Source organism: Heptranchias perlo, chromosome 33, assembly GCF_035084215.1.
Source record: "Heptranchias perlo isolate sHepPer1 chromosome 33, sHepPer1.hap1, whole genome shotgun sequence".
NCBI lineage: Eukaryota > Metazoa > Chordata > Chondrichthyes > Hexanchiformes > Hexanchidae > Heptranchias > Heptranchias perlo.
This window is the reverse complement of record NC_090357.1, coordinates 20,379,979-20,403,769: the sequence shown is the minus strand read 5'-3', so window position 1 is coordinate 20,403,769 and position 23,791 is coordinate 20,379,979.

Sequence of the window (23,791 nt, the reverse complement as noted above, 5' to 3'; positions counted from 1 at the left end):
AAACAAAATTTAGTATTGGGCCTCACTTGAATTAAACAGGCGAGCTACAATCACAAATCAGGCGTCCCGATGCAGTTCGCCATGTTGAATTTTAGTCTGCTTCGTCGCAAAACCAGCACACATGTCGGTCCTGGGAGGGAAAGAAGGAAAAGTGGAAGACAGTACTGGAGCACTCCTGCTCTTCCTGGCTCTAGAGAAATGAAACTTTTAAAAAGTTTTGTGCCCATTTCTTGAGTGGCCACTCCAGACCTGGTACAATCAGGTGGAGCTTGCATGGCACAAGGTCCGCCCAGTTGTACACAAATTTCAAACGGGGTCCTACAAGCAGTGTTAGGACCCCGATTTCCAAATGCAAGGTGTATCTAACCCCTTTTCAGGCGGGCACGCTGGAGACGTAAAAGTTGCCGGCTTCCAATTGGTGGTCAGTGCACTTCCTGGGGAGATTGGACACTGGAGATCATGGTCTGATATTCCTGCCCCTCTCCATCATTTTGCTCCCAAAAGACAGCTGGAACAATGTTGAATTTCTCCCCCTTTATGTAAACCTCTCCTTCTCATGACATAATGGGGTAGATTTTCTTTTTCACCATCTTGGCAGTAATCTGGCAGGGCGTCCTTTATATCCATTTTCATTCCATTGATAAGGTAGCCAGCTTGATCAAATTTATCGTCCAGAAAAAAATGTTTGTTGTGGAGATTGCAAGAATAATATATAGGCTTCCCAAGAGAGTACAAGTGCATCAAGAAAATAATGCAAACATGTAATTGTTCCCAGATGTTACAAAATAGTAAATAAAAAAGACCTGTCAGCTTGAAACCGGTGTACCTCATTAACTGACAAGTATCACTTACATAATGTGGCCATTGCACTGGAAATTGTTGGTTTGAGATGCCTGGATTTATCCCTATTGATGGTGCATATATCTCACTGCAATCCATTGGCGATGTTATTAATATGATCACAAGAATTGCAGCATTTACAGAGAAATTCTTGAGTTTGTATTTTATTATCCCCAATTATTATATTCATGAGACAATAGCCAGTTTCTCTTTATTTTCTTGGATAAGGAAAATAAGTTCCTTACTTGATATTCTTAACAGTGTTGACTTTCTATTGCAAATTAACCCTCGTTTAAAAAAGAAAAAATAATCCATAGTATTTAACAGAGATATAACCCTCTACCATCTTTACTGCAAAAGTCAATGGTAGCTTGGAAAGAAAGAAGGAAGTTACATTTATATAGCACCTTGTCATGTCCTCAGGATGTCCCAAAGTACTTCACAATCAATGGATTTCTTTTGATGTGCAGTCACTGTTGTTATGTAGGCAAATGTCGCAGCCAATATGTGTACAACAAACTCTCACAAACAGCAGATGAGATAAATAACCAGTTAATCTGTTCTTGGTGGTGTTGGTTGAGGAAAAAATGTTGTCCAGGACAATGGGAGAACTCTCTGCTGTTCTTTGAAATGTGCATGGGCCCTTTCACATCCACCTGAACCTCTGGAACTCTGGAACAGGCAGGCAGGGACTCAGTTTAAGGTGTCATGCGAAAGACAGCATCTCTAATAGTCCAGCACTCCTTCAATATTCCAATGAGTTGTCGGCCTAAATTATCTCAATAGGAACAAAAACTTTGTTAACCATTAGCTTAATGATGTGCTTAGTGATGACATCACTGAATTTGGACAAATCAGAGAATTTCGATATGAACATACAAAAATGTCAGACAGGAAAAGACCATCTAGCCTGTCCCATTCTGCAAATATATTTCATAAAACCAGTTTTTGACATATGGATTATGCCACTTGGGAAGTAAAGTCAACTACAGTAAGTACATTTTCAGTGCACTTTTTACTAACACCAAATTGCATATTTTAATAGAAGAATATATGAAAAGAAAACATGCAGTTTTTGACATAACAAGAAAAATAGCTGCCACAGAGGACTGGAAGACCTGAGTGATTACAGGCTATAAGATAAATATATACTGCAAAAAAACTGAGATGTAGGAGACTGCAGAAAGTACATCAGTGACTTTGACAGTTTGTCTGAAAGGAAAATTGTTCAAAGTTAAAAAGAGAAAGCAATATGGCAGCTAAAAAAAAATCCTGCAGGGGCTAAGAAAAAGAGTCTGTACAACCGCTGGACAAGCGAGCAAATACTGACGCTTCAGAACCTGGTAAGTGATAATGTTATTTTTTTTAAATGTGCTATTAAAAGATAAATTTTCACAATTACTTTGCTAGCATGTATGCAAATAATACATAATGACATTTTTTAAATCAGATATACAAAGTTATTCAATGATTGGTTTCACCGCATGAAGAAAATAAGTTAATTCTCTTCTAATAGTCTTACTATTGACAGTCTTACTATTGACAAGCTTTCAGTTCACGGTCAGCCCAAAGTCAAATCTTTTCAAAGTTCTCTTATTTCTGAACAGATAACTTTACTGTATGTTCTGAGTCTGCTGCTGAAGACTCCATCATTTTGGAGCTGATATGGCAATCAAAGGGTCCACAGTTCATTGATGCAAGGGCTCAGGGTTATTCTGAAAACTCTACTGTTGATACCACAGAAGGACATCTTTAGAAGGTTCCTCCATAGGGCTATTTCTGCACTGCAGTATGGAAGTTATACTTTCTGTGGAAAAGACATCGTTGTATTTCACCTATGGAAGGCATATGCTTTCCCTTGAACATTCCTCCCAACCTCACCCCACTCCTGAACACTCCCTCCCAACCCCACCCCACCCCTGAACACACATCCGCATAATATATGCACATATAAAGCATGATGTGCATTCCTCCAGTACCTCAAGGTATGTAAATCATCAATGAAGATGTGCAATCTTGTTTGATCCAGATGCACAGTGATAAAACAATATTACATCTCAGAATGCAATTTGGCTGAGTGCAATTTGGTAGAGGAGATTGGCTTTTGTAGTTAATCTACTCATCACATCAGTTAGAAACCAACAAACAACTTCCTCACTCCAGGCTGTAGCTGTTCAGAGTTCCAGCAAGCATTCTGAACAGCTGCAGGAAGTGTTCGGGCAATATCTAGTCCTGCTGCAGCTGAGGTGTCATTTCATCCAGCATACGACTCTGTGGAAAATTGCTTTTCCCAGAGCTCTACATAAGATTCTTTGTAAAATTTGTAAATTATTCATTTACCTGTGATTTTTTTTGGTTTCTTTTTTAATCGTTCATGGGATGTGGGCGTCGCTGGCAAGGCCAGCATTTATTGCCCATCCCTAATTTCCCTTGAGAAGGTGGTGGTGAGCCGCCTTCTTGAACCGCTGTAGTCCGTGTGGTGAAGGTTCTCCCACAGTGCTGTTAGGTAGGAAGTTCCAGGATTTTGACCCAGCGACGATGAAGGAACGGCAATATATTTCCAAATTAGGATGGTGTGTGACTTGAAGGGGAACGTGCAGGTGGTGTTGTTCCCATGTGCCTGCTGCCCTTGTCCTTCTAGGTGGTAGAGGTCGTGGGTTTAGGAGGTGTTGTCGAAGAAGCCTTGGTGAGTTGCTGCAGTGCATCCTGTGGATGGTACACACTGCAGCCACTGTGCGCCGGTGGTGGACGGAGTGAATGTTTAGGGTGATGGATGGTTGTGCCAATCAAGCGGGCTGCTTTGTGGTGTCGAGCTTCTTGAGTGTTGTTCGAGCTGCACTCATCGAGGCAAGTGGAGAGTATTCCATCACACTCCTGACTTGTGCCTTGTAGATGGTGGAAAGGCTTTGGGGAGTCTGGAGGTGAGTCACTCACCGCAGAATACCCAGCCTCTGACCTGCTCTTGTAGCCACAGTATTTATGTGGCTGGTCCAGTTAAGTTTCTGGTCAATGGTGACCCCCAGGATGTTGACGGTGGGGGATTCGGCGATGGTAATGCCATTGAATGTCAAGGGGAGGTGGTTAGATTCTCTTTTGTTGGAGATGGTCATTGCCTGGCACTTGTCTGGCACGAATGTTACTTGCCACTTATCAGCCCAAGCCTGGATGTTGTCCCAGTCTATGGTAATTTTGGTAATTAAACAATGTGTCATTCTTGTGTCCGATTACTTTTTCTCTCCTTCATGCGGATTGTTAGGATTCCATTTATACCAAAAGAAAATCTCCAGCATTGTTCGAATCATAAATGTAATGCTAATGGGTTTATAATAGACCATGTAACAACACAAGGAAACACAATTTTTAACACTCCATAATTTACCATATTGCATTGTTAAAGTTCAGTCAATTATATATTTTTTGAAATATGCAGTTAGGCCTGTTTTAAGATTGTGGATGGTATTGTAGCCTTCTTATCGACTAAAAGCCCTGGGGGAGCAAAAGATTGCAACAGTTGGAAAATGTCAGACTAGGTAACGTTAATGTGAGCCATTCCAAATTATTTAGGTAGAATTACATCGAATTTTACAGCTCAGAAACAGGCGATTCGACCCAACAGGTCTATGCCGGTGTTTATGTTCCACATGAACCTCCTCCCACCTTACTTCATCTCACTCCATCAATATCTCCTTCTATTTCTTTCTCCCTCAAGCACTTATCTAGCTTCCTCTTAAAATGGTGTTTTTAGTTGATGAATGTTAATCCGTTAATGAGATGTTGAACTGTCATTGGAAAATGTGACTGGTGGTAATAAACTAAACATGACCAGAAAAGAGTCATTTTCTGCTAGGTGCTAAGTGACTGGTAAAATTGCCAACCATCTGGAAATCTCCCCCCACCCCTAAAAATCTTCCACCTAATGTCAGTTCTACCTCAAGTTGCTAGCTGTAATTTTTTTGGACCTGCCAGAAATGGTGTTTATATCCTGTGATCGGCACAAGATGAGAAACCTAGTGACGGCATTCCTCATGTTGTGACTTTTAAGTACAGAAATGATTGCTGTCAGGTCATATTAAATTGCTTGAATTAGAATTAATAGATAAACAATTACGAGTTGTAAACATGCCTGCCAGTCACACAAATTGGGAGCAATTAGGTGCTGAACCTTATCTACATGCATAGCAACCATTTCCCCTGAGGAGCTGCGGCTAACACCACCAGCAACATCCTAATAAAATTTCACCAGGGATTTTCAGAAGCTGCTTCATTACATTTGCTTTGTTCTGGAGACCACTGTAAGCTTCATTAGCCTCCTGCACCCCAAATACTCAAGAGCTTAAGGAATCTTATCTCATATTATTTAAAATTGTGGATGAGCTGAAAGGTCAAACGTTATTTGGGTCAGCTTTTTTTTTCATATCTGGCTGCCCAGTGTTGCAAATGCACACAGACCAGGAAGTGGGTAATCATCTTGATATTGTCAGATACATTTCAATGATCAGCAATAAAGGCATTTAAAATAAAAATGATTTCACATATCGCATGAAACTGGCAAGACAGACAGCCAGGAGTGATGAGGCAATATAGAATGATAAAAGGAGACTTCAGGGAAAGAAGGGTAGAAGAAGGAACCACCTGGTAGCTACAGCAATGGAGTATTGAGGGTGCATTTATTCTGCAAGTTTAACAATTTTGGCTTTGCACTAAAGCTAAACTGCCAGTGTAAATCTGCAGTCAGGGCCCAACCTCATTCTGGAGATAATCGTCTCAGACCACTTTGGTTTGAAATCCAGTGTGTTATCAAACCTGGTTTACAAAGTGCTTTGTAAACCCACCTAACCTCAATTTAAATGATTAGCGAGCAGGGAATTTTCCCCCGCTCACCTCATAAATATTTACATTTTTAATTGTTGGGAGGGAGCTCTGCCCATGCCTATATCCAGACAGCACACAGCTCACTCCTGAGCAGGACTGTTACAGTTTCAAACACGCACATGTCAGGCAATGTGAATGCAGTTTTGTATTGCTGGAACCAAAACTGCAGCTACCAATTAATAGCTGCAGTATAAATGTACCTTTGAATATCAGATCAGCCGTGATCTTATCAAATGGCAGAGCAGGCGCCAGGGGCCGAATGGCCTACTCCTGCTTATAATTCGTATGTTCGTATGTGTCATTCAGACACATTGGGGTAAATTTTTGTTGCTGCCACGCGGGCAGTACTCCGGCAGAGCAAAGCACCTGCCCCTTATAGAACATGTCTGATTTTTTTGATTTCTATATTACACAAGTGATCCATTCTGCTAGAGTACTGTCCATGAGGTGAAGATGAAAATGTACCCCGTTGTTTACAATTTAGACTGCCCCAAGAAGTTGATTTTGGCTATGAGAGCAGAGATGTAAATCGGTCCTGGGGCAGTGGGAAAGAGAGAAGGGATCCGTGGTTTCTCTCAAGTGTCCCTTCAGGTATGCTAATCGAGGCTAGAACTGATGTCAGTGGAGTACTAAGTCCCAAATGAGGAGTTGGCATAAAATAGGAACAGCACGTGCAAGAATAGTAGTTTAAAAAAAACAAAATGGGTGTTAGTAGAAATCAGCAGTTAATCCTGTGAAGGGATTTAAATAGGAATAGATTTGAGACTTTTAAGGGAATTAGGACTGTGAATGAAGTAGAATGAATTGATTTAAGACCAAATGCTAAGTTAAGCTGTGGAGCAGAACTTTTAGTTAATTCAAGAAAACTCCCAAAGGGGTGACTAAAGTGAAACTCAGTGTCTGTGACAGCTGAAACAAAAGGGACTGAGGAATGATCTGGTGAAATGACTAAAAACGTGAGCAGCAGCATTTCAAATCACCATAAATCTTCACTTTCCATTGAAATGAAAGGGAAATAGATGTATGAAATATTAGAATTTCTTCCCTTTCATCTTTGGAAGTTTGACTGAAATCCATTCCAAATGTGAGGGCATGATAGTCTCTCGAGCATCACCTTGGGTCAGAGTCATACACCCCAATGGACATTAATCCACAACCTATACTCAAGAAATTCTTAAAGATTATCTTGCTAATCATGCTTTGAGAGGATTCAATAATAGAAAGCATTGAGAACAAAGATGTTCTGCTGGTGCAGTGGAGCCTTCTTTTCTCAGGCAAAGGCTTTTGGGTGATAATGAAGCAGCCTTTCACTGTATCTGACTTGGGAGTACCTGCCACTGTCACTGATTGCAAACTGGGAAAGAAAAATGTCATCCATCACTGTCATTGTTCATCATGATTAACAATATGCAGTGCAAAAAAATGAATGAATGAAAACTGAGTTACAGCTGCTAGCAGTGTGCTAACATCATCAACAGTCTTCAGACAGGAGAATTGCTGTTCCATCTTGAGAGAATAAGTTTAGTGGATATTTATGGGCATTGCAATTACAGGACCCCAAAGTAGTTTAAGTGCATATTTATTGTCATGTTTTGCTTGCCACAAAGTCTACTGGGAACTGTAGCTCTTTCATTTGTCAATACCTTTGGTTAAATTTCACAAGCTTTTATTCTTACAGCCATATACACTGATAAAGACCTCATGTCCTCACAATTTAATATATAGGAATTTACAGTTGTTGCTGTTGACTTAACGCAATACAACTTGGCTCAGCCTATATTCGAATACTGGGCTGGGAGTTCAAATATCCAACCTTATCCAAAGATGTACAATTGCTGCACATTTGTGATCTCCCTGGAAACCACAGTAGTAGTTCAATCCTTTCCCTAATTTCATACTGTTGGTCGTGCAGCACTTTTCTGGATTTTTGTTTTTGTCTCTGAATAATTATAAAATATATAAATAATTTTACTACATTTCTTGTAGTTTATGCATGTCATATGCCAGATAACCTGCTTGCCTGTCACAGTTTTTAAAAACTTGTCAGAAATGTATCCTTCACTGAAATGCCAGCACTCTGTCACCACAGCATGATTTTTTCTGAACTTGCTGAACTTGATGAAGTTAAAAAAAAAGCACTTGTTCTTAGAGTTTTTGTGGCAGTGGTCATGAAACACAGGAAGATCACCACCAGTGATTATTCAGTTATTGTGGTGTTCCTTTCAGCTGTAATAAAGAACCCACAAAACATGAAGAAAATTCAAGGTTTTTTTTATTTGCAAATTTTCAATCACAAGTCAATTGTTGATATCCCATTATAGAAAACCCCACGTGAAGTAATGCCTTACAACAGTTGAAGGATAAAGTTCCAATTGGTATTTACAATAATATTCTCTTCCATTGGTTTCGAGGTTGAGAAGCTCAGTCAGTTGAAAGCTAGACGTGAGACCAGATGGTCTTGAATTTGAATTCTGGGAAGGTTCACCCAACTGTTCATCCTTCTGAGCTGGATAAAATAAGTACTGTTTTAAGAAGTGGGGAAATACCAGAGACTGCATGCCATGTTGCAGAAACTTGGAAGTTCCTGGTTGTTTTGGCTGAAATTAAGGATCAGTGCCACACCCAACAGGCAGGTGTACAGATCAGACTGTATGGCGAATCGCTCTTCCATTTCTTTACATTAGTGGAACTTAGCACCGCAATAAGAATATCTGAGCAGCATTGAACGACTCTTCTTTTTCCCATTTTCCTGTTGTCTTTCTCTCCACCATATTTACATCTCCTGCACTATTCCATTCCCTGATTTAACAGGTAAGTGACATGCTTTAAGGCCTGTGACAATTTTGTCCTCCAACCAGCCCCTAATAAATGCACAAGAACAGCTTGCGTTCATACTCCCATTTTGCACAATACGTGCAAACTCATGTGCTACCACTCTGTTTACTAACACTTTGTACACCTCAACGTTGATCAAACTTATTACATCCTCACTTCACCTCACATTCTCCAATGATTGTTCAGTATAAGTATATATTAAATATGGCCAGTCTTTAAATCCATTTTTATTCACAGAAGAGAAAATGACTTCCCTCGAGTGGATTGCTTTTGATTACCAAAGCTTGGAAGCCAAAATTGCTGAGTTATCAGAACAAACCTTCCAACTCTTCTACATCATCTGTGTGACGCTTTTTTTTATCTCAGTGACCAATTCCCCATAGATTCTGTTTTGAGATCCAGTGTGAGAAGAACATTTCTCCCTGTTCATCAGTGGCAGAAACAGAATGATAAACATCATTTTCTAAAAAGCCACTAGAAACAAGAAGATAAGCAGATTGCCAGTAGTAAAAATAAAAAGTGAATCATTGTTATGAAAGTAATGCAAGTTAATGGGAAGGGAATTAGGGAATTAATTCAATGGTCAGGTTTATTTGCATGTAAATGTACTTGTCTGAAGCTAAAAGGCAAAGCATGGAGTTTTGGAACTTGGTTGATGTGAATAGGTTTAGTGTGATGATAAATGAGAGTACAAAACACAAAGCTAAAGAGCACAAAGCTAATTTAAAATAAAATTATTTAGAATAAGGACAATTCTGATTTTTTTTTTACCCAGAAAAAACCATTATATTTTCACCATTTGGATGATTATACTTTGAAAGAGCCTGTCTTTTAAGAAAATAGCAGCAAACATGTATACCGGGACACTCTGTTGGCTTTTGTGCATGGGTAATTGTACTTACCTTGTTCATACACCAAAATCTTGTACTTCCACCTCCATAATAATGCCTGTCTCTGCTCCTGCCTCAGCACATCTGCTGCTGTAGCCCTCATCCATGCCTTTGTTACCTCCATACTCGAATACTCCAATGCTGTCCTGGACAGCCTCCCACCTGCCACCCTCCATAAACTTCAGTTCATCCAAAACTCTGCTACCCATATCCTAATTCACAACAACTCCCGTTCAACTATCACCCCCGTTCTCGCTACCTACGTTGGTTCCTGGTCCATCAAAGCCTGGATTTTAAAATTCTCATCCTCGGTTGAAAAGCCCTCCATGACCTCGCATCTCATATCTCTGTAACCTCCTCCAGCCCTACAACCCTCTGAGAACTCTGCATTCCTCGAACTCTGGTCTCTATGTTTCTTGTGCATTCCCCACTTCCTTCGCCCCACTATTGACGGTCATGCCTTCAGCTATCTCGGCCCTAAGCTCTGAAATTCCTGCCCTAAACTTTTCGGCCCAAATCTCTTTGCCTCTCTACCTCTCTCTTCTCCTTTAAGACGCTCCTTAAAACCTATCTCTTTGACCAAGCTTTTGGTCACTTCTCCTAATGTCTCCTTCTTTGGCTCGGTGTCAGTTTTTATCTGATTATGCTCCTGTGAAGGGTCTTGGGACGTTTTACTACGTTAAAGGCACTACATAAATGCAAGTTGTTGTGCATTTCCATGCTTCTGCTGTTAGCTCATCGTCTATTTTCCGTGGACACTGTTTCCAGGATGACCTATATGACAATCCAAGGCAGTCTATTCCTCAGAAGCGTCAATTTGCCTGACAATCTGGAAAGCTGTCGATGATAAAAATTAATTTAGCTGGTGGTCCAAGGAGGCTGCCTGAGGTATCTGATGAAGTAATGATGCATAGCAGCTTTTCCTATTAATTCCTCATATAACTGAAACATTTTTGATTGTTATTTCCCTTGCTTCTCCCCCAAAGCTTTGGATTCCATTGACTAAAATTTCAACCATTCCACATTTCAATCTGCTCTTTCTTTAAAACAGTCCTTGTAAACTTTAATTTCAATTTGTTATTACAATTAATTTAACAGAAATACCGATTAACTACCTAACCAGGAAGTTATTCCATTTGTCTTTGTTGAATTTTTAGGTTGTCACCATCAATTACAGTGAACTTCATAATCATCAAACTGAAAAGTGTCAGTGTCAGTGAATTGAACAAATTGTTCACTTTTTGCACCCATTGTCAGCATTAAACATTACCAGGTCAGGTACTGCACCAGCTGAGGAGCAGGATATAGCTCTCTCCACCTTGGCGAAACAATGATCTTTAACATCAGTTTTGAAAAAGCATTCCCTACTGCTCCACTGTGAAATTTCCATTGTGCATGCCAGGCATCTCTGCGGCTGTCTGTCTAAAGCTGCCAAGTTAGTGCCAATTAGTGCTGAAGTAATTTTGTACTCTGGCCTTGGGCCCACTGGGAATTGGATTGACACTACCCAAACGTATTTCACTTACGTCTCTTACAGCCATTAGAGAAGAGAAACCTTCATCCCACCACTCTGGTGAGGTTTGAACCCACGTCCCAGAGATCAAAGGATAGTATTCTGACCCACTGAGTCCCTTCAGGATGATGATTTTAGAAATGGCTTCTGATGAACTCATTTCACTTTGAGTTGCTCAAATCCATAATTCCTGGAATAATTATATTTCTTTTCGATTTCTTAAATTATATATATGTAAATGGAGACCCTTTATCTTTGAACACATTGTGTGCATTGCCTGCTAGGATTTATAAATGTTCTTTACTTAAAGCTGTATAGATGTAAATCTGACTGCATTATACCAACAAATGTGAGCAATTTAAGTTTATGTAGGTTGTTACATGCAAGCAGACGGAGATATGTTATTGAAATGACTTCTCATTTTAGAACATTTACTGGAATCTGTTTCTCATCCTAATCTCAAGTTAACAGAAGAGTGACCATATTGTACTTAAATCAGAAGTGACTATAATTATTTTCCATTGTACCAGCAGAAGTTAAGGAAATTTACGTTCTAAAATTTTTTTTCTAATAATCAAATGCATGAATGTGCGGTTGGCCTGCTTATGTCAACTAACTCTACGAATGCATCTATAGATTAGTTAGTCTACTTTTTAAACTCTAACCTAAAGATTTGAGGGAAAATTGCAGTGATCATTGTCCATTACAGCATTACTATATATATATAAGTTTAATGAATTTGCACGACCAGCCCACAACTTCTCCCACCAGAAGTGCATATTGGCAAATTGGTCATGTGCACTCCAAGATTTTCTGCCCAAATTCCCGATAATGGCACCTGGGCGAGCTGCTTCAGGAATGCAAATTCATAAAATTACCCCGTGGCATACTTACAAAAAACAGATCTTTGCCCTGCTGCAATGTGTATGTCTTTGTGCTGAGCAAGGTATCTGCAGTATTTCCACACAGCTATTTGTGTGCACACTTGAAAAGAATTGTGCACAGATGAGAGGGCTTGCATTCCAATGAATGTAGCCTTGTTTACGCTACAATAGCAGATGGATTACTCCTTTTCATCAAACTGATTGGTTTGAGAGAATGGGTATTAAACAGTGCAAAAGCACATACATTTAAAGCAAGTTTAGCTGATAAAAATCTCCACATCATGATAAAAAGGAGTACAGTGGAAGCTCTTATACCAGTATTACTGGCTCATATTTTCTTTTGTCCTATCTAACAATGGTTATAATGAACATTGAGTTTGTTTTGTGCTACAACATGAGGACGTTGAGCCACTTAAAGCATTCAATGGAGCTTTATGCTTTAATTAGTTCTCTGTGTTCTAATGCAGGCTAGGATGTTTAGTTTACTCATATTCACCAATGTGGAATCAGCCACATTGTAATTGCAATTTAATTAACAGAAATAACGGATGTTTTTTTCACTTTATTGATTGCATATGAAGGATAAGTATTTTGGACTTATTAGGCTTTGGAAGACCCAAAAATTAGGTCCTCATGAAGATGAAACCAAGCCAAGATGCTGTGACAAAGATGATGTTTCCAACATTTTCTGTTTTTATTTCAGATTTCCAGCATCTGTAGTATTTTGCTTTTAATTTAGTGTTTAATTCATGACCACTTCGCTTCCAGGAATGCCCACCTTGAAAAAGCTCTGCTCTTCTCTCTGACGGGGTTTCTGTTTGTCTCTTTTACCTTGTTCACCTTCTTTGCTTTCTGTTTCTCTTCTCGTGTTTGATCAGGTTTCTTCTAAAACTCGCTTTCACAGCCACATCTCTTTCCTCAGCAACTGTCTCCAGTTCCGACATATTCCACGTGGATTCCAACTTAAATTCCACCCTTCATGTTTCGGATCCACCCATGATTACAGGTATTCAGCATTCCTTGAACCACTGCCCTCGCCGCTTCCTGAGATCCACGCTCAACGCCATGCACCGCCACATGCACGCTCTCGACACCTTGCTTCAGCAACATCGACTCACTATATCTCAGAGTTGTCCTGGTCCGCAGTTCCATTTCATCCTTCGCCTCATCCGATGCTTTAACAAAAAACTTTTCTTCTTCCTTTCAGGTGTCAAGGACCGCAAGCTTCAACAACTTTTAGATACCAACACCCCTCCTGATTCTTCTTCCACTTCCTCTGACCACATCCTTCCTTCCAATCTCACCCTTTGTCGTGTTTTCACTATCCCCTCTGACCTACCCCTCTCTGACCCTCAATGATCAGTCCTCAGCAAAGGCCTCAGCTTCATTCCCTTATACTCTTCAATGAACTTTGAGCTCGACACGATAATGAGCTCTTCTTCCGTCACCTTCGCCTCCGCGCCCACTTCTTTGGCCAGGAGTCTTCCCCCTGCACAGCGGACTCTTTCTCCCATCTTCAGAACTCTTGTTCCACCTGAACCCCTTCCTCTGGCCTCTTACCCTCTCTTGATCTTTTCATTAGGAACTGCCGGCATAACATCGGCCGTATCAATTTCTTTACTTCCCTCACTCACTATAATCTACATCCCTCTGACCTTGCAGCACTCTGCTCTCTCAGGTCCAACCCTGACATTGTCATTAAACCTGCTGACAAGGGTGGCTCTGTTGTTGTTTGGCGAACAGACCTCTATCTTGCGCGGGTTGAACGCCATCTCTTCGACATCTCCTCCTACCTCCCCCTGGACCATGACCCCACCGCCGAATATCAAGCACCTTTTTCCAGACCATCACTGACCTCATCTCCTCTGGAGATCATCCCCCCCCACAGCCTCCAACCTCATAATCCCCCAACCCCGCACTGCCCGCTTCTATCTCCTTCCCAAGATCCACAAACAGGACTACCCCGGTAGACCCATTGTTTCAGCCTGTTCTTGCCCCACTGATCTTATTTCTTCCTATCTCGACTCTATTTTTTCTCCCCTTGTCCAGTCTCTTCCGACCTACATCTGCGACTCTTCTAACGCTCTCCGCCACTTTAACAGTTTCCAGTTTCCCGGCCCTAAACGTCTCCTTTTCACCATGGACGTCCAGTCCCTCTACATATCCATCCTCCACCAGGACGGCCTGCGGGCCCTCTGCTTCTCCCTTGAAAGGAGGCCCAACCAGTCCCCATCCACCACCACCCTCCTCCGCCTGGCTGAACTTGTTCTTACGCTGAACAACTTTACCTTTGACTCTGCTCACTTCCTCCAAATAAAAGGTGTCGCAATGGGAACCCGTATGGTCCTAGCTTTGCCTGCCTTTTTGTGGGATATGTGGAACATTCTTTGTTCCAGTCCAATTCAGGGCCCCTCCCTCACCTCTTTTTCTGGTACATTGATGACTGTATCTGTGCCATTTTCTGCTCTCGCCCCGAACTGGAAAATTTCATCAACTTTGCTTCTAATTTCTACCATTCCCTCATCTTCACATGGTCCATCTCCGATCTCTTCCCTTCCCTTCATTGACTTCTCTATGTCCATTTCTGGGGAGAGGCTGTCAACCAATATCTACTATAAGCCCACTGACTCCCACAGCTACCTTGATTACACTTCCTCCCACCCCGCTTCCTGTAAGGACTCTATTCCATTCTCCCAGTTTCTCTGTCTCCATTGCATCTGTTCTGACAATGCCACCTTCCACACCAGTGCTTTCGATATGCCTTCCTCTTTCCTCAACCAAGGATTCTCTTCCACTGTAGTTGGCAGGGCCCTGTACCGTGTCCGTCCCATTTCCCGCACTTCTGCTCTCAACCCTTGCCCTTCCTCCCAGAACCAAATAGATTCCCCCTTGTCCTCACATTCCACCCCACCAGCCTCCACATTCAACTTATCATTCTCCGCCATTTCCACCACCTCCAAAGCAATGCCATCACCCAACACATCGTCTCCCTCTCCCTACAGGGACCGTTCCCTCCGCGACACCCTGGTTCACTCTTCCATCATCCCCAACACCCGCTCTCTTTCCCACGGCACTTTCCTGTCTGAGCGCAGGAGATGCTACACCTGCCCTTTCACCTCCTCCCTTCCCACCGTCCAGGGCCCCAAACATTCCTTCCAGCTGAAACAGCAATTTATTTGTCCTTCTTTCAATTTAGTATACTGTATTCGCTGCTCACAATGCAGTCTCCTTTATATCGGGGAGACCAAAAGCAGATTGGGTGATCACTTTGCTGAACACCTCTGCTCAGTCCGCAAGTGTGACCCTGACCTTCTGGTCGCTTGCCATTTTAATTATCTGTCCTACTCCCACTCTGATTTCTCTGTCCTCGGCCTCCTACACTGTTCCAATGAAGCCCAACGGAAACTTGAGGAACAGCACCTCATCTTTCAGTTAGGCACTTTGCAACCTTCCAGACTCAACATTGATTTCAATAACTTCAAATCATAACCACTTCTCCCATTTTTTTTTCGGACAGCTGATGCTGGTAATGGTTCTGCCGATGCCATTTACATCTCCTCTAGACCCATCTTTTGTTTCTTAACTTGTCCCATTACCACCCTCCTTGCCTCGCGCCATCATCTCTTTTGTCATTTAATCACTCTTGCCCTCCACCATATCAAAGACCCCTTCCCTTATGTTCTTTCCTCTCCTCCCTGCATTCCCCCCCCCCAACTTTCCCTGGCTCTGTACTTGCTTAAGAACTGTTTAACCTTCAACTTCTTCCAGTTCTGACAAAAGGTCATCAACCTGAAACGTTAACTCTGTTTCTATCTCCACAGATGCTGCTTGACTTGCTGAGTATTTCCAGCATTTTCTGTTTTTCTATGCTGTGGTAAATATGGATCAACACATATTACCACAGAATAGAAACCATGACCACTTTCCCACAATAACTTAAAAAATTAGACCAAGACCATGCCACAAATAATCAGGAAATCAGATTCTTATTTCCTTCAGATCAATTACTGTTGAGAACAAAGATGCATTCAGATCAGATGAGTACTGATTTGAACTCACACTGATGCAGACTCATGCCAACATGATTGGACTGAACCATACCTGAAACAAAAAGAACAGAAAACTGTCGTCCGGCAATAGTTCTTGGTCACGCCTGCCATTATGATGGGAAACTAATTCTGAGGCAAAGAAAACGGTGATGCCTACATGCAGATGGACATTATAGCCTGGATATTGTGATCCGTGTTATTTTAACACTGGCAGTAATCCATTTATTTTAAACAAGTTCCTGTCAACACTAAAATAACGGCAATCAAAAAAATCCAGGCAAGTGTCTCTCTCAGCTCAGATACTGTCAAAACTGAGACCAGAAATGACACAATACACACAGAGGAGAACATCATGTACTTTTGCACATGCTTGGCACACTTTTTAAAGCATCTTTTGAGCCAAAACTAATCTTAATTGTGCCATATTTGATGCGATTGAAAGGTACAACTTTGAGTTTTGAATTCGGTTCACAACTCTTGTCAGTTTGTCCCTATTTGTAGATTTGAGAAAAAATAAGGTTGTAATATTACAAAAGCCACATTGTGTGGTTACAGAAAAAAATGAAACCCTTTTCTGAAAATTGCTTCATCCCTTCTATGGTGCAGCCATATGTTCCATAATTAACATTGTGTTTTAATGAGGCCAATGAGATCGTCAGAAGTTCCACATCAATTATCTGGGCGTTTGGTTCCCAGGACAGCTTACTTCCGGACAATTATTATTTGCATTCCAATCTGAAAAATTTAAATAGATTGAATTCTACTAGAATTAATAAAACAAAAATTACCCACACTATCTGTTACGCCTGTAGGTGGCGTTGTGAAAGGGGATTTCCAATATTAATGTTTCAGCTTGTAAGCTAATGTTGTGACAGCCTCCCCTTACATAGCTAATTTAATTTAATAATTTTGAGCAGAACAGGACCAGGTATGTCTTGTATTAAGATGCTTTCCCACCCTCACTGAGGTTTACCCTCCTCCCCCAACATTCTCTTAGCTCCATTTCTTCATCCCCCCCCCTTCATCTCCTAGTCCTCTCCACCTCCCCTCCTCGCCCTCCCTCTTGCCCTCCCCTCTCTATCTTCTCCCCTCTCTATCTTCTCCCCTCTTTCCCTACTCCCCCTCATCACCAACTTCTCCATCGCTTCCCTCCCCTTCCCTTGTCTCCCGCTCAAAAGTGAGAAAGTGATGCTTCAGTTATACAGAGACTTGGTCGGACCCCATCTGGAGTGCTGCATTTAGTTTTAGGTACCTAACGTCAGGAAAGATAAATGGACCTTGGAAAGGATACCACGTAGATTCACCAGAATGCTCCCAGGGTTTGTTTTTTGTTATTCGTTCATGGGATGTGGGCATCATTGGTGAGACCGGCATTTATTGCCCATCCCTAATTGCCCCTGAGAAGGTGGTGATGAGACGCCTTCTTTAACCGCTGCAGCCCATGTGGTGAAGGTTCTCCCACAGTGCTGTTAGGAAGGGAGTTCCAGGATTTTGACCCAGCGACGATGAAGGGACGGTGATATATTTCCAAGTCGGGATGGTGTGTGTGACTTGGAGGGGAACGTGCAGGTGGTGTTGTTCCCATGTGCCTGCTGCCCTTGTCCTTCTAGGTGGTAGAGGTCGCGGGTTTGGGAGGTGCTGTTGAAGAAACCTTTTTGAGTTGCTGCAGTGCATCCTGTGGATGGTACACACTGCAGTCACTGTGCGCCGGTGGTGAAGGGAGTGAATGTTTAGGGTGGTGGATGGGGTGCCAATTAAGCGGGCTGCTTTGTCCTGGATGGTGTCGAGCTTCTTGAGTGTTGTTGGAGCTGCACTCATCCAGGCAAGTGGAGAGTATTCCATCACACTCCTTACTTGTGCCTTATAGATGGTGGAAAGGCTTTGGGGAGTCAGGAGGTTTAAGGAGTTAAATTCTGAGGACAGGTTGCATAAACTTGGCTTGTATTCCCTTGAGCTAAGAAGGTTTGGGAGTGATCTAATCAAGGTGTTTAAAATGATAAAGGAATTAGATCGGGTAGATACAGAGAAATTATTTCTGCTGGCGGGGGAATCCAGAACAAGGAGCACAATCTTAAAATTAGAGCCAGGCCATTCAGGAGTGAAATCAGGAAACACTTTTTCACAAAGGATAGTGGAAATTGGGAACTTGCTGTCCCAAAAGGCTGTAGATGCTGGGTGAATTGAAATATTTAAGACTGGGGTAAAGGATATCAAGGGATATTGATCAAAGGTGCATAAATGGAATTGATGGATCAGCCATAATCTAATTGAATGGCAGAACAGACTGGAGGGGCTGAATGACCTACTCCTGTTCCTGGTTAACCAATATATTCCCCTTTTTTCCTCTTTTTCACCATCCCTTTCCCTATCTCCTTCAATTTTTCACCTCCTCCTTCACCCTTCTCCCCTTTTCTCCCTCCTCCATCTCCCTTGCTCCCCTTTTTTCCACTACCCTTTCTTCCCATCCCCCCTCTTTCTTCCTCTCACAACACCTATTTTTTTCCTCCCCTTTCTTCCCCTCCCCTTTATTCCCTTCTGCCTCTTTATTTCTCTCACATCCTCTTCCTTCACCCTTCCTCTCCACTTCTTCCCCCACCCCTTACTTCACCTTAGTCAGATAATCCCTGCTTGATCTGAAGACAGCACCTGGTCCTGACTACCTGTGTAAAAGGCAATGGGAAGTTGACTAGTGTAAAAGTAAAACTGGTAATGTAACAACAGCGTAGGAGATTCAATTGGCTCTGTGAGTGCACTGTTTAAGATAAAATCTTAAAGGAATATTAAGTTAATTCTGGAACAGCACCTGCTGCTCCTACATGCTGAATGTTACTTCATTTGTGTAATATTTTTGATTTTCACAGGTGTGAACAGTTATTCCTGTGGGTAGTAAAATTGCTAGCCGTGACCATTGGATTAAATGATGTACATTGAAAATGACTTAATTACACGTAATAATGCAATAATGAAATCAGTGCATTCATCATCTTATATTTCAATACAAAATTGTCCTCAATCTCAACATTTATGCTATCAAAGACTAGCTGATTGATATAAGCTTCATCATTATCTAGACATCCCGCAGAGGGAAATTGTAGGGTAAATAGTAACTATTCTTCTTTGTATCTGTCACGCACATCTCTGAGAAATTTGAAAGCAGGCCTTTATTTTGCAATGCAATAGTCAATTTGAATTTTATGGATAAATTTCACTGTTGCCACCCTCGCAACTGTTTGGCAGTAACAACCAACACTGTTCAATCTCAAACTTTTCTCTTCTACGAGAGTTTTTCATTCTGAATTCACATGATGGCAATTCACATGACCACAACGAAGAAGGAGGGACTGCTAGATCTGGTTCTGGGAAATGAGGTGGGACAAGTGGAGCAAGTGTCAGTGGGGGAACATTTAGGGAACAGTGATCATGGTATCAGAAGGTTTAGATTAGCTATGGAAAAGGACAAGGAGCAATCTAAAGTAAAAATAATTAATCGGAGGAGGGCCAATTTCAGTGAGATGAGAACAGATCTGGTCCGGGTAAATTGGAATCAAAGATTGGCAGGCAAGACTGTAATTGAACAATGGGCGGCTTTTAAGGAGGAGATGGTTTGTGTACAGTCTAGGTACATTCCCACGAGGAAGTAAGGTAGGGCAACTAAAGCCAGAGTTCCCTGGATGACAAAAGAGACAGAGTGTAAGATGAACCAGAAAAAGGGGACGTATGGCAAATGTCAGGTTGATAACACAAGTGAGAACCAGGCTGAATATAGGAAATTCAGAGGGGAAGTGAAAAAGGAAATAAGAGGGGCAAAAAGAGAGTATGAGAATAGACTGGCGGCCAATATAAAAGGGAATCCAAAAGTTTTCTATAGGCATGTAAACAATAAACGGGTAGTAAGAGGAGGAGTGTTATCGATTAGGGACCATAAAGGAGATCTACTCATGGAGGCAGAGGGCATGGCTGAGGTACTAAATGAGTACTTTGCACCTGTCTTTACCAAGGAACAAGATGCTGCCAGAGTCTCAGTAAAGGAAGATGTAGTTGAGATACTGGATGGGCTAAAAATTGATAAAGAGGAGATACTAGAAAGGCTAGCTGTACTTAAAGTAGATAAGTCACCTGGTCCGAATGGGATGCATCCTAGGTTGCTGAGGGAAGTAAGGGTGGAAATTGCAGAGGTACTGGCCATAATCTTCCAAACATCCTTAGATAAGGGGGTGGTGTCAGAGGACTAGAGAATTGCAAATGTCACACCCTTGTCCAAAAAAGGGAGTAAGGATAAACCCAGCAATGACAGGCCATTCAGTTTAACTTCGGTAGTGGGGAAACTTTTCAAAACGATAACTCATGACAGAATTAGCAGTCCCTTGGACAAGTGTGGATTGATTAGGGAATGCCAGCAAGGATTTGTTAAAGGCAAATCGTGTTTAACTAACTAGATTGAGTTTTTTGATGAGGTAACAGAAAGGGTCGATGGGGGTAATGCAGTTGATGTGGCATATGTGGACTTTCAAAAGGCGATTGATTAGGAGTCGCATAATAGGCTTGTCATCAAGATTGAAGCCCATGGAATAAAAGGGGCGGTAGCAGCATGGATACAGAATTGGCTAAGTAACAGGAAACAGAGAGTAGTGGTGAACGGCTGTTTTTCAGACTGAGGTGTACAGTGGTGTTCCCCGGGTGACGATACTAGGACTACTGCTTTTCTTGATATATATTAATGACTTGGACTTGGGTGTACAGGGCACAATTTCCAAAATTACAGATGACACAAAACTTGGCAGTGTAGTGAACAATGAAGAGGATAGTGATAGACTTCAAGAGGATATAGACTGACTGGTGACATGGGCAGACACGTGGCAGACAAAATTTAATACACAAAAATGCAAGGTGATACATTTAGGTAGGAAGAATGAGGAGAGGCAATATAAACCAAAGGGCACAATTCTAAAAGGGGTACAGGAACAGAGTGATCTGGGGGTATATGTACACAAATCGTTGAAGGTGGCAGGGCAGGTTGAGAAATGGTTAAAAAAGCATTCGGGATCCTGGGCTTTATAAATAGAGGCATAGAGTACAAAAGCAAGGAAGTCATGATGAACCTTTATAAAACACTGGTTTGGCCACAACTGGAGTATTGTGTCCAGTTCTGGGCACCGCACTTTAGGAAAGATGTGAAGACCTTAGAGAGGGTGCAGAAGAGATTTACTGGAATGATTCCGGGGATGAGGGACTTCAGTTATGTGGATAGACTGGAGAAGCTGGGGTTGTTCTCCTTGGAACAGAGAAGATTGAGAGGAGATTCGATAGAGGTATTCAAAATCATGAAGGGTCTAGACAGAGTAGATAGAGAGAAACCGTTCCCATTGGCGGAAGGGTCAACTACCAGAGGACATAGATTTAAGGTGACTGACAAAAGAACGAAGGGAGACATGAGGAAAAACATTTTTACACATTGAGTGGTTAGGGTCTGGAATGCACTGCCTGGGGGGATGGTGGAGGCAGATTCAATCATGGCTTTCAAAAGGGAACTGGATAAGTACTTGAAGGGAAAAAATTTGCAGGGCTACGGGGATGGGGCGTGGGAGTGTGACTGGCCGGATTGCTCTTGCATAGTGCCGGCACGGACTCGATGGGCCGAATGGCCTCCTTCTGTGCTGAAACCTTTCTATGATTCTATGATACTGCTCCCCTCCAAACATACTGCATTTAAATTTATCTACTGTGTGTGTTGAATATTCTGGTGATACAGAGAACAAGGGATTGATTGTTACACAAGAAAAAAATAGGTTGAAGCAATCTGCGAGAGGACTATTTCTGATTTTTATGGCAATCATTTGAAAATGATTAAAATGTGGAAAAACTGCCACTTTTCATTTATTCAAAAAATGGTGTCACACATGACCTGTTGCTCAGTGACTGATACGTTTGTAATGTCATTTGTTTCATGCTTTTATACGAATGTAAACCATGTTTTATGTCATAAAATGCTAAAAACTGAAATACTTCAAACTACCCACATCTGAAAATATAATTTAGGTAGAAAACAAAAATGTTAATATCAGTGAGATAATAACTGTCAGCATTTGCTTAAAGCTATAGTGCCTTTTTTGAATGGCTTCCATGGACAGTGCAGGGATAATTTTCTGACTTTACACTCCCAGCGGGAGTCACACATTTTGAAAATTTGGGCATACACTGCACATGATTTTCTGACCTTTAAATTAAAATTAATGGTCAGAAAATCACGTGCCTCAAATTCCACTATGCACATCCCGCAGGCAAGGCTCTCCATCAGGAATGCAAAGTTAGAAAATGAACCCTTATGTCTCTTGGCTTTTTTCCTTAATTTAATTTCAAACTATTATAAACAGATTCAAAGCAGTAATACCCATAAAGCAGGAATTAACATATATTTAGATTAAATCAGATTACATTGTTGTACATTCTGTTCATGCAGTGCTTGCAATTATATCACACATTGAAATATTGCATTTGAGAGGTCAGGGCTATTGTTTGACTGTTGGCTTTTAGAGAACAATCAGGAGAAATTCTTTGGATGGAAATCAAGACCTCTTGTGAAAGTGGTCATATTGGTTTAAAAGGCAGAAGGTCTCATCACATCGGTCTCCAGGAAAGAGATCTGAATTGCAAAGGCCAAACATGACTCATTCAAATTGGTATACATTCCAAGTGTGTTTTGTTCCCATCTACTGTGGGGAGAGCTCTGCTTTCCAAGTGTATCTTCTTGCTGTCTCAAATGAGAGTTAGATCAGACTACACAATCTATCAATTTGCATTTTAGTGAGTATCTAGCATAGTTCTGTGCAGCAGTTACATAGAATTACATGGAAATTACAGCACAGAAACAGGCCATCAGCCCAATTGGTCTATGCCAGTGTTTATGCTTCACACGAGCCTCCTCCCACCTTACTTCATCTCACCCTATCAGCATAACCTTCTATTTCTTTCTCCCTCATATACTTATCTAGCTTTCCCTTTAATGTATCTGTTATTTGCCTCAACTGCTCCATGTGTAGCAAGATCCACATTCTAATCACCCTCTGGGTAAAGAAGCTTCTCCTGAGTTCCTTATTGGATTTATTAGTGACTATCTTATATTTATCACCCCACAAGTGGAAACATCTTCTCTACGTCCACCCCATCAAACTCCTTCATAATTTTAAAGACTTCTATTCGGTCACCCCTCAGCCTTCTCTTTTCCAGAGAAAGAGCCCCAGCTTTTTGACCAATGTTTCTTTTTTTGCACAAGAATGGCTGCATACCACAAGAAGATGAGGAAAAAGTACAAATCCTCTAAATTTATAGCTAATTTAATGATAGACGTAGTCTGGGACAGAAGCTTAACTGTGCTGTGCCACTATTTAATGACTGTTATTTTACATATGGGAGGGGAGGCAAAGAGAAAGAAATTCTCTTTGAATGTATTTACGATGTTGTTACACATAGTGACCAAAGCAATTCTTCCTCCCTAGTAAGCTGCTGACCTCAGTTGTGTTATCATCTTGGGTTGTAGAAGTCAGTCACCTCCCCACAGGATAGGAGGAAGGAAAATGCAAATGTAAAGTCACCCTTTGGGTTTCTCTTGTGTACATTAATCAGTTAGCTATAGAAAGCTACTGGCAGAGGTTTGAGAATGGGTTGTCTGCTGCCTGTACCCTCCCCCCTCCACCACCACCCCACCCTCCCCCGCCCCCCCCCCCCCCCCCCCAACTCCTGGTCCCTTGAGCCAAGGATGGTACGTTGCACAAGAAGTCCAAAAGAGGGGAATGGAAGAAAGTAATAAACACCTCCCTGTGTGCAAATGCTTAATTCTGTCATGATGAATACAGATAATCAGCCAGGAGAGTGCTTGCTGTGGTGACATCACCCAGTGTTGGTTGTGGCTGG